The sequence below is a fragment of the Sciurus carolinensis genome, chromosome 2 (genome assembly GCF_902686445.1).
Source record: "Sciurus carolinensis chromosome 2, mSciCar1.2, whole genome shotgun sequence".
NCBI lineage: Eukaryota > Metazoa > Chordata > Mammalia > Rodentia > Sciuridae > Sciurus > Sciurus carolinensis.
The window spans coordinates 115372177-115384737 of NC_062214.1; the positions used below are offsets into that span (position 1 = coordinate 115372177).

The 12561-nt window shown below is 35.5% G+C and overlaps 1 protein-coding gene across 7 annotated transcripts in view; it reads right to left on the reverse strand.

Moving 5' to 3' along the window:
• Positions 1 to 12561, reverse strand: part of Cdin1 (CDAN1 interacting nuclease 1) — a 220018-nt gene that overhangs the window by 117365 nt on the left and 90092 nt on the right. The window lies entirely within an intron of this gene.

Below are 12561 nucleotides of genomic sequence, written 5' to 3' on the forward strand. Positions count from 1 at the left end.
AGAGTGTCCACTGTGTGTGTATACGTTTTATATGTACGCAAATTTTCCACCTAAAATACGCCTCATCCACTTGCAAATTAAGTTAAACTCACAGGGATGTACAGAGAAGCACTAAGGAAGGTATCTAGTGAAGGATGTTATGTGAGGTGACATCCTCTGAAAAGCAAGGTCAGAGACCCTGTCATTTGGCTCACAGTGGGCATGTAGCAGCCCAGGTGGTCAGAGTTCCTCTTATTATAGGGATGGAAGGCAAGTCTCTAAACTGAAGGTAGGAATCAATTCTATCAAAGTCTTACAGAGGCATCTTTACCCAATATTTAACAAAATGGTTTAGGGTCTGACCCATATAAGCACAAACTGAAAAGCATATTGCATAATTATCTAAGTTAAGAAAATGAACACAGATCACAAATCTCTATCATTCAAATTCTGAGCTGATTTTTGTTCTAACAGTTTATTATTATGTTCTTTATCAAGTTCCCTGACATAAGAACACTGGTAGATATGATAAATACTAGGAAATATTGTGGAAAGAAATAAGGAAATTACATCTTATGTAAGTACAGCACTGTCTTTAAAAACAAAATAAAGCAAAAAATTTTAAATTATTGCCTACCATCAAAAACATGACTACATACTTATAGCAACACTTGTGTACTTAACAGTCATTTGTAAACATGTGCTTGCTCTGCACTTAGAGAGGCCATATCAAATCACAAAAACAGCCCCACCAGTCATCCTACCCACTCCTATTTCTACTTCCAAATGTGTAACCTGGGCAGGTAATGCAAACACTACTCGTGTCTTCATCTATAGGAAATGATGATATTATTCAAGTTAACAAAAAGGGTTGTAATGTGAGTCTCTGGACACCATTTTGTTAAATTTAAGTAATACTAAGAAACAAATCAGACTTATACATTTGTATGCATAAACTTAGGCTGTAACCAACTACTTTTCAAAGAAATTACCATGGATAAATGGTACAAGTATTGAGAATATGAAGAAGCACATCATCTTACAAAGGAACAAATTATGGCAGCAATAGTATTAAAGAGACAATAATGCGCCTGGTAAACGTGCTTTGTTTCTCCAACCTAATTCTAAGGCCTGGCCTGTGGGAGGAGATCAAGCAATTATTCACACATTTAGTCACCTTCTCTGAGGCTACTCAAGGGACTCAAGGAAATACTAGCACCTTCTCCAAATATACCTAACCATGGCTAAGGTGCTATACTGCAAATTCTCACACCATGTAAGGAAGAGATTATTAATATTTAAATGGTCAGACAGCATGTTCTGAAGTGCTATCCTATGGAAAATTACTGACCTCAAGACAAAGTATATGCAAATTCATTGCTAAAATCTTTAAACTAAAAAAGAATAGGGATACTATCCTAAGACATAAAAAAATTCGGACATTTGAGGGAAGAAAAGGAACTATCAAAAGAAACCGATGACATAATTTTCCTCACAATATAAATTTTAGAATAGTGTGCTGCTTATCAGGAATAAGAATTGTAACCAATAAATTTTTAAAAATAGTTCAAATTCATTGAATAGGATATTATTCCAATGAAAGAAAGTTAGTTGATTTAAATGGAATGGTAAAAACTACATATTGAGTACACATACACTTTCAATTTAATAACATGTCTTTTTTCTTGTTGCAATCTGGCATTTTTTAGAGCAGGAGAGAAAGCTCTACTACAAAGTCCAGGACTCCACTGCAGACCCAGGGCTTGCCTTCCTTCCACATGTAATTCTTTCCACTCGGTCTTCATAAAACACTGCTGGTGTCTCAGATCTGGCCAGAGAGTGCAAACATACTTTTACTCACATATTCTGAAACTTAGGAAATGCTAACTCTAAGGGATGAATGATAACATCTACAGGACAAGTAAAGGCAGACTCTCAACTCTAGTGTCTTCATCTGTAGGAAGTGATGATGCCATCCGAGGTAACTCAATTACTAAGCAATCTTGGAGTAGCTGGGGACAGAATGCCTTTCATGGTACCTGTCCCTAAGCTGTTGATCAAATTGCATTCAGCTCTTGTTGACCACACAGGGACAGGAGTCCGGTTCTCTCTACTTTTGCTAGAAACACTCGTACTCTGTTGCTTTCACACTTTGCCTTGACACTGCTTCAACTGACTGGATTTCTCATTTCTAACGAGCATATACACAGAAGGAATGTGAGTCACTTGGAGTTAGATCTGCAAGAAGAAAACTGGTATCTATTAAATCATGCTACAGAAGACAGACAATAGCTAATACATGAACTAAAACATAATGCCTAAGATTACAATGTTTTAATTGTGAAATATTTCTAATATGAAGAAGTCATGAACCTAATATAATAAACATGCACCCACCACCCATGAGCCTAATATAATAAGCATGCACCCACCACCCTAATTTAACTTCCGGATCTTCAATCAATCTACTTTAGGTGGTCTAATATCGTGCAAACCTTTTTTTTCAATCAATATTGCTAGAAGGTTGAATTATTTTCCTAGTATTTTCTTTTTTTTTTTTTAAAGTATTTTTTTTTAATTGTAAACAAATGGGATACATGTTGTTTCTCTGTACATGGCGTAAAGGCATACCATTTGTGTAATCATACATTTACATAGGGTAATGTTGTTTGATTCATTCTGTTATTTTTTCCCTTCCTCCCCCACCCCTCCCACCCCTCTTTTCCCTCTATACAGTCCTTCCTTCCTCCATTCTTGCCCCCCTCCCTAACTCTAACTCTAACCCTAACACTAACCCCTCCCATCCCCCATTATGTGTCATCATCCACTCATTAGCGATATCATTCGTCCTTTAGTTTTTTGAGATTGGCTTATCTCACTTAGCATGATATTCTCCAATTTCATCCATTTGCCTGCAAATGCCATAATTTTATCATTCTTTATGGCTGAGTAATATTCCATTATATATATATACCACAGTTTCTTTATCCATTCATCAATTGAAGGACATCTAGGTTGGTTCCACAATCTGGCTATTGTGAACTGAGCAGCTATGAACATTGATGTGGCTGTATCTCTGTAGTATGCTGATTTTAAGTCCTTTGGATATAGGCCGAGGACTGGGAATGCTGGGTCAAATGGTGGTTCCATTCCAAGTTTTCTAAGGAATCTCCACACTGCTTTCCAGAGTGGCTGCACTAATTTGCAGCCCCACCAGCAATGTATGAGTGTACCTTTCTCCCCACATCTTTGCCAACACCTGTTAAAGGGATACAAATAGGAAAAGAAGAACTCAAACTATCCCTCTTTGCTGATGATATGATTATATACTTCGAGGAACCAGGAAATTCCACCAGAAAACTTTCAGATCTCATAAGTGAATTCAGTAAAGTAGCGGGATATAAGATCAATGCACATAAATCTAAGGCATTTTTATACATAAGTGATGAATCTTCAAAAAGAGAATTAGGAAAACTACCCCATTCACAATAGCATCGAAAAAAATAAAATACTTGGGAATCAATCTCACAAAAGAGGTGAAAGACCTCTACAATGAGAACTACAGAACACTAAAGAAAGAAATTAAAGAAAACCTCAGAAGATGGAAAGATCTCCCATGTTCTTGGATAGGAAGAATTAATATTGTCAAAATGGCCATACTACCAAAAGTTCTATACAGATTCAATGCAATTCCAAATAAAATCCCAATGATGTACCTTACAGAAATAGAGCAAGCAATTATGAAATTCATCTGGAAGAATAAAAAACCCAGAATAGCTAAAGCAATCCTTGGCAGAAAGAGTGAAGCAGGGGGTATCGCAATACCAGATCTTCAACTCTACTACAAAGCAATAGTAAAAAAAACGGCATGGTATTGGTACCAAAATAGAAAGGTGGATCAATGGTACAGAATAGAGGACACGGACACAAACCCAAATAAATACAATTTTCTCATACTAGACAAAGGGGCCAAAAATATGCAATGGAGAAAAGATAGCCTCTTCAACAAATGGTGCTGGGAGAATTGGAAATCCATATGCAACAGAATGAAACTAAACCCATATCTCTCACCATGCACGAAACTAAACTCAAAATGGATTAAGGACCTCGGAATCAGACCAGAGACCGTGCATCTTATAGAAGAAAAAGTAGGTCCAGAGCTTCAACATGTCGGCTTCGGACCAGACTTCCTCAACAGGACTCCCATAGCACAAGAAATAAAAGCAAGAATCAATAACTGGGATAGATTCAAACTAAAAAGCTTTCTCTCAGCAAAGGAAACTATCAGCAATGCGAAGAAAGAGTCTACAGAGTGGGAGAAAATCTTTGCAAATCATACTTCAGATACAGCACTAATCTCCAGAATCTATAAAGAACTCAAAAAACTCTATACCAAGAATGCAAATAATCCAATCGACAAATGGGCTAAGGAAATGAATAGACACTTCACAGAAGAAGATGTACAAGCAATCAACAAACATATGGAAAAATGTTCAACACCTCTAGTAATAAGAGAAATGCAAATCAAAACCACCCTAAGATTCCATCTCACCCTAATTAGAATGGCGATTATCAAGAATTTTCCTAGTATTTTCAAGAACCCAAAATTTGGCTTTGTTGAGTCTTTCTACTGTGCCATTTCTTCCAATTCCATTTAATTTATCTTTTCTTATTATTATCCTGTTTTCTACTTTGAGTTGAGTACATTATATTTTTATTACTATTTTCATAATAATGTTCAATTCTTTAACGTATTTTTCAAAACTATAATTTTTCCTATAAATTCTGCTTTAATTACATGCTACAAGTTTTATTATCATTTATTTACAAATATTTTGTAGTTTTCATTATTACTTCATCTTTGACGCACAAATTACTTAAAAACTTATTTAAATTTTTGCCATTTCTAATTTGTGGTATTTATATTAATATGGGGTATGTTTGACTTCCTCTGTGCTTTTTTATGTAACAAATTTTTAAAATGTTTTTAAAAAACTGTAATTCCTATTTTTAAGGTATAAAATTCTCATATGTCTATTAGGTCAAGTTTTTAATTGTATTATTCAAATCTTCTGCATCCTTATTTTTCCAAATTAGATATGAAGTAATCATCTACTCCTATTCTGAACTTGTCAGTCTCTCCTTATAATTCTCCCAACACTTGCTTTCTCTATTTGGAGGCTATACTTTGACTGCTATACATATAATTCTTGGTAAGTATATCTTTTGGCAGCAAGTCATGACTCTTTAATGAAATTTTTTCTTAGATTTGATGTTATCGAGTGGTAATACTGTTGTACCATTTTTCTTTTGGATAGTATCTGCACCTGATGTTTCATTTATCTTAAAATTTATTATTAATGTGTCTTAGGTATGACTCTTATAAACAGCATTCAGTAAGATTAAAATCCAATCTTTTTAAGAAGTGACTTTAATCCATTTATATTCATTGTAACAGACACATTCAGACTTATCTCTGTTCCTTTTTTTACATTCTCTATCCATTCTTTCCTCCTCTTTCTTCTTTTCTACTTTCTAATTAATCTTTATTCATTCTTTCTCCCTTAATTCCCTTGAAAGTAATATATTCTTTTGTATGTTTCTTCAGAAGTCCTCTCAAAAAAATTTTAAATAGAATCAATATCTAATCTTCATCATTCTGCACATAAGGAATTTAGGAAGCACTCACTCCCATCAGGAAGCCTCACATCCCAATTGGCCTTCATGCTACTGTGTCTATTATTTTTGTTTAATCATCTTGTTTATAAGACAAGTCCCCAATTAGTCTCTATGATGTTTATTTTTCAACTTGACTAGTCCAGGGATGTACAGACACTCAGTGAAAAGTGATTCTGGGTTAATTTGTGAGACAGTTTCTGGATGACATTAATATCTGATGGTATGTGATTTCTCTCTATATATCATCTACTACCTACCTATCTGCCTGCCTGCCTGCCTACCTACCTATGTATCTTTCACCATGGTAGTTGGTTACCTCCTTCCTTGATATGTAAATTTTTACTGTGAACTTATTTTCAGCAAGAATTATTTGGTTACCATGTACTATGAAAGTAGCTATGATATAGTAGACTCATTTTTACTTTTGTAGAGACCAGTTTTATTGTTAATTTCTTAGCTTAGACTTTCCTGCAATAAATAAGAACACAAATATGAATGCAAACTCACAAATGGTGCTGACCTCTTTATAATTTTTCTCTTTTTCCCTAAGACTCCATAATGCAAGGTTCCTTATCATCTTCTTCAGAAAAGCAGAATTTTTCTAGTCCTTTTTTCATAGTTTGACCTATATGGGAAGGCTCTATTCCAGCTCCTGGCTACACATCTGTCCTTCCAAAGAGCCAAAAATAAAAGCACCATACCCTCATGTTTACATTTGAAGGTAATCCCTGTTTATTACTCTGGATAAAGATTCTCTTTCAATTTTTGACACCCAAGATTTAATTTATTTTGTTTGTACTTGGCTATATTTTTTTAAAAAAAACTTTTAATTTCTTTTCTAGCATTTCTGGGTGTTTGTCATGGAAATATGGACTAAACAAAAACTCATCTTGCTATGTTGCTGAAGTTTTTGAAGACTCTTGAACTAATAGTTCAGGGGAAAATTTGTTTCCTGTTTTTGTTTGAAGTCATCAATAGCAGGAGAGATCAAACAGAAAGAATAATTAGTGAGCTCAAAGATAGACCATTTAAAAATACACAGCTGGAGGAGAAAAGAAAAAGAATGAAGAGAATGAACAAAGTTTACAGGAAATTTGGGGCAGTATTAAAAGAGCATATATACAGGTTATTTGGGCTCAGGAGGGACTTGAGGATGCCAAAGGAATAGAAAGCTTATTCAAAGAAACAATAACAGGGTTTCTCAAACCTAGAGAAGGATACAGATTTCCAGGTACAGGAAGGTCAAAGATCACCTATAAGATTTGATTCAATCAAGTTGACTCCAAGACATATTATAATCAATCCCTCATAGTGAAAGAAAAGAAGGTTCTCAAGGTTGGAAGAGAAAAGAAACATGTAACACAAAGGAGTGTCCCAATTCGCCTGATAGCAGACTTCTTGGCAGAAACCTTCCAGGGCTCCAGAAGAGTGGCACGAGATGTTCACTGAATGAAAAATGTTAACTGAGAATACTGTACCCAGTAAAACTATCCTTTAAAAATGAAGGCCAGATAAAGACATTCCCATACCAAAAAAAGCTGAGAGACTATATCTCTACCAGACCTGGCCTACAAGAAATGCTGAAGGAAGATCTTCGAACTGAAAAAAAAGAGACAATGATCTGGGCATGGTGGTGCACACCTGTAATCCCAGTGACTCAGGAAGCTAAAGGAGGAGGATTCCAAGTTCCAGGTCAGCCTCAGCAACTTCATAAGACCCTGTCTCAAAACAAAAGATAAATATATAAAAATAAAAAGGACTGGGGATGTAGCATGGTAGTAAAGTGCCCCTGGGTTCCATCCCCAGTACCCACCAAAAAAATAAGAAAATATGGAAAGGGATGAAACTCAATGGGAGGCATAATTATAAAACAAACTCAGAATGCTTTAATACTGCAAGGAAGGCAGTATTAAAGTTCATATTTTAGAAAGAATATTAAAAAACAAAGCTTTATTAAAATGGTAACTATGTTAATATGTTATGATAGGTAATATAGTAAGATATAAAGTGGGATATCAAAAATATAAAAACTTAAAAATAGGGAGATGAATGAAGTACAAATGTAGAGTTTTCTTATTGGCATACATTCCCCTCCCACCCTGTTTTTTGCTTTTGCTGTTCACTTTATGACCATGTTAAAGCTGCTATCATTTCAAAATAGCTTGCTACATATAATCAAAATAATTTTTGGTACTCTTCATGGTAACCACAAAGCAAAAATCTATAAAAGGCAAACCAAAAATAATAAGCAAGGAATCAAAACACACTACTACAGTAAATCACTAACTCAAAGGAAGACAGTAAGAGAGTGTTTGTATGTAACTATTTTGAAGTTAGAATTGTACAAGTATATAAAGAAAAGGTCCCTTCAAGAAGTTGAAGCCACAAATAGAGAAAAAAGTGGGTGGCAGCAATGTGGATAATCATGCCAATCACCTCTAAAGACCTCTCCTGCAAGGCTGCTGGCCACAAGAAGAATGGTGATCAATTGCTATAAAATTAATTGTTGCCCTAATTCCTCTAAAGACTGCCATTGTGTCTTGGGCCAAAGTCCTATGCTGATCATCAAGCCTGAAAAGCAAAATAATTTATTCCAATGGGTTTGAGATTCAGTTCCATTGGATTCTCAAATGTTACCCTCACTGTTCTTTGGAGAGGCACCTAAGCAACAATTTCTCAACATGCTCTTTCTTTGGCAACATCGGCTAGGTTCAACAAAGACAGCTTTAATTCTGCATGGTTATCAGTGGCATGAGTCTTCTGGGTAAGAGAAGATCACTTCCACAGTGATCACTTTTTCCGCATGGCTGGACCTGTGGGGAAGGGGCCCTGGTTTCTCACCATGTAAGCCCCACTGGGGTCTGCTTGGAGTTCTTGAAATGGTGAGTTCCGAGAACAATCATCCCAAGAGAATTAGGAAGACTCATAAGACCTCTTAGGACAAAACCTTAGAAATAACATAACAAGATGATGATTTTTATTTACATCTCCTCAAAAGAGGAAAAATATGACTTCTAGAAGAAAGGTGAGATCAGAAAGCAATGCAGTAAACACTTTCAAGCAGAGAGGAACATGACACAAGTCAAGAACCAGACAGACTTGTTTGAGGCTGGATCTTTTCACCTACCAGTCATGTTATCTCGACAAGTTAATTAATGTCTTTGATTATCAATCCCCATGTCAGTATGTCAGTAAAAGAGAATAACATCAGTGCCTACCTTGCAGAGCTGTTGTGAAGATGAAATTAAATGGACAATGTAAAGCACTTGGGCTGTTATGATTGCTACTGTTATTTTAGCTGTTGTTAGATGATGGTGTGGCTGTTATGATTGCTACTGTTATTTTAGCTGTTGTTAGATGATGGTGTGTCTGCCTTCTGCCTTCCAACACTGCATTATCAATAAGCATAGCATTATTGTCTTTTGTTAAGTGGGTTAAAAAGAAAGACTTTGTGAAGTGTGTATGAAGTCAGGACCTGTTCTTTTCAGGTACATATTACCACAGCCTTAGAGAGACAGACAGAAGTTAATCTGCTCAACAAGCAAATTCTGGCAATGCCAGATTATTCCTTCTTATACACACAGCCATACATACCCTTTAGTGGCACTCAGTGTACAGTTCATTATCAAAGCTGTTCTTTGCAGAGAATTTGGTAAAAGTCCTTTCTATCTGTGTGTTAGGTTAATGTGCTATCCCTCTGGGGGTTGGGGTCATAATTTATGTCTTGTCTATAACCACATAATAGAAAGATTCTTCTTTCTAGTTAAGGGCATTTCAAGCACCAGCAATCAAGCAAGAAGACCTCCCCAAGAATCACTGACATCAGATCCATTTTTATAATGCTTGCTTTTCTTAGTGTAAGGTCAGATATGTAGTCGGTGACTGCTAGAAGACATTGAGACAAGTGAGCAGGTATATCACCTGTGTTCTCAGGACCCTAAGAAGTCCTAACCACCACAAAGGATGCCTTTTGACTAGATTATACCTGAAATAAAACAGAGACAAGATCATATATAGTTGGGATCCCTAATTCAAGATCACACATTGAGCATGGTAAGTGAACCAGCATGGGCTGACTGTATATTGGACGGCAGCAGACAGAACAGAAGAAAGGATAAGTGAGAGAAAGACAAAACAGGAATAAAGATGTGAAGCGTAGTCAGAACTGTGGCGTTAGAACTCAGTTCTCCCTTCACCGAAGAAAAATACTCCTTGTGTTTGAACTGCTCGATAGAGAAGGCACCTGCTGTTGGAAACACTCCCAAGGCACACCAGGAGTTTTGTCTTTCTGTGTGTGGCTGCTCCAGAGACTAAGTTCCCAGAAGACAAAGCCTAAATACCAGTGGGTATTTAATCTCTTCTTCAAATGCTGGTTTAAGGCCTTTGTACATCAAGGTCATGAGGTCTCAAACTACATCTCCATGGGGGTTGACCTGGCAGTGTCTTTCCTGGACAACTGCAATATTGCCTTGGCCAATAGGAGCCTTTTGTGTGACATTTAAAGCTGTTTGATTCCATTTGGCTATCCAAATAAGAAGTATCTTTTAACATTAGGGAATCCTACAGGGACAAATTAGATTCTGCTCTCTAACTAGCACATAATCATAGAAGAAATAACTTAAAACTAAAATCATCAAATATGGAAGTATTATGTAAGGACTGAGTAGTCACTGATCAGAATCTCAGGCAACTTGCAGCTTTACGGCCACTTATGCCTTCAAACCTTAATCAATGAACATTTACTGGGTACCTGGTTAATGCCATGACCATAGTTGATTCTTGCTCTAAACCCCCAATCCTCTTCCAAAAGTGGAATGCTCTTCCTCATCTTTCTCTGGACTGAAACTTCCAAGCCCAATTAAATTCTCAGTTCCTCCATTAAAGTTATTCTTCAATTTTCTAATTCATTTGCCCTCTTCTCCCAAATAAAATGGAATTGAGAGAACTCCTATTGTCTGTCAATCACTTGGTACTTAATTAAATATTAAATATTATTGTAACCTGTTTATAAGAGATTGCTCAGAATGCTAAAATCTACAGCCATGCCACATTTAAAAAAAATCTGAAAAAGTAATGTTTGACACAATGTAGGGGGAAAAAAGGTATATTTTTTCAATATTGTCTTTAAATATCTGGGGGCTTTTACATATGGGAAGAATTAGGCTCATGGTAGATCACTCCAAGAAGATAAGGAAAAGTCTTACAAATTTATTACTAGTTGTAAAGTTACAAGGTTTCAGGTTCCAAGTTCAGCTTTAAGTAGCCCCAATTCAGTCTATATAGACATTTCTTAAACATTTTTTCATTACGGCCCACCTAAGAATTTTAGACATTTTGTTTTTCTATGTTTCACTCCCCGCATCCACCAATGAAATTTTAATGCTACAGGTTTACTGTGTATCTATTTGTGCAATACACCCTTTAAGAATGCTTGGTTCACATGGTGAGCTAACAAACTGTATCAGGGAATTTGGCAAACTTAAAAGCAGAAATATTTCTCTTATCACTCTGAAGTTTCCGTATACAAGAGAGCTACTCAAAAATAAAATGCTAAGGAATGAATAAATTGCCAAATGAAAGAGAAGACTACTCAAAAATCCAAGTCCTACTTATAGTCCCTCCACTGTTAGAGCAATTTTTAGGTACCCAAATACACTAGAGTTAAATTTGAGGCTTTCTTATAGGGCTTTTTTTTTTTTTTTTTTTAATCATTTTGGGGAAATTCAAAATCAGAAGCAATATGATACAATGGATCTTTAGAAAAATGCTGAAAATATCTAATGCTATATATCCTAAAGACAAGAGTGCTTATCTCTGGTATAGGCACATGAAACGATTTTACTACCGTGCAATCCACTCTCATCTTTAATGATTATGTACTGTTTTGTAAGTTTTGATGTCAAGACAATCTATTCTTTTTTTTTCCACAGTGAAAAAGAAAATATGAGGCAAATAATGCAAATCAACAATATGAACAAACTTGATATGCTATGTACAGATGCAAAGAAAAAATGTCACGGGTTTAAATGGAGAGAGGAAGCCTGATGGAGAGGAAAGAACATAGAAAGCATGACACATTTATGAGGTGTTTCCTTAAAGAGACTACAACACTCAGTTTTAACAGTAATCTGAAATATTCTGAGCAAAAGAAAAACCCAAATAATTTTAAGAAATTAGTCAAATCACAGGTGGAATTAGCAACTACAGTGGCATCTGAAATAACATGGTGATACTTTATATTTCAAGAATAGAAAGAATCACATAAGCATCATTAAGAACATATTCCAAACAAACATCAATATGAAGAAAATCCAGCTAGACTCAGATTTTTCTTCTCCAAGAAAAAATGATAGAAGACAGTGTAGTAATGGATAAAACATTTTGAGGGAAAAGAACAAGGTTCAAGTTTACTACACCCAGTCAAGGTATGATTAGTGTGGTGTGTCAATAAAAACTTATGCTACTGTTTACAGGACTCTAAAAGTTCACTTTCTATAGACTTCCTAAAAATAAAGTTTTCAAAACTAAGATTCAACCAACCTGAGAATGAATCAATACAATCAGTGTCCGTAAGTGTTCTGAGCTCTAATATTATCCTTTCTTTTTCTGAATTATAAAAATAAAATTAAGACAAAAAAATTAATATAATAAATTTTATTATTAGCATATGTGGTACTATGTGGTTATGGCAAAAGATTGTAAATATTATACCCAAATTTCTAAAATTTTAGCTGTGTATTCAGGAATGTGGAGTTACTTGATCTAACCAATAAGCAAGTCTCTACTTCTTGTTATTTTGGTTTTTTTAGGGGGACTGGTACTGGGGATCAAACCCAAGGTCCTATATAAGCAAGGCAAGCATTCTATTCCTAAGCCACATCTGCAGCCTGACAAGCAACTGGG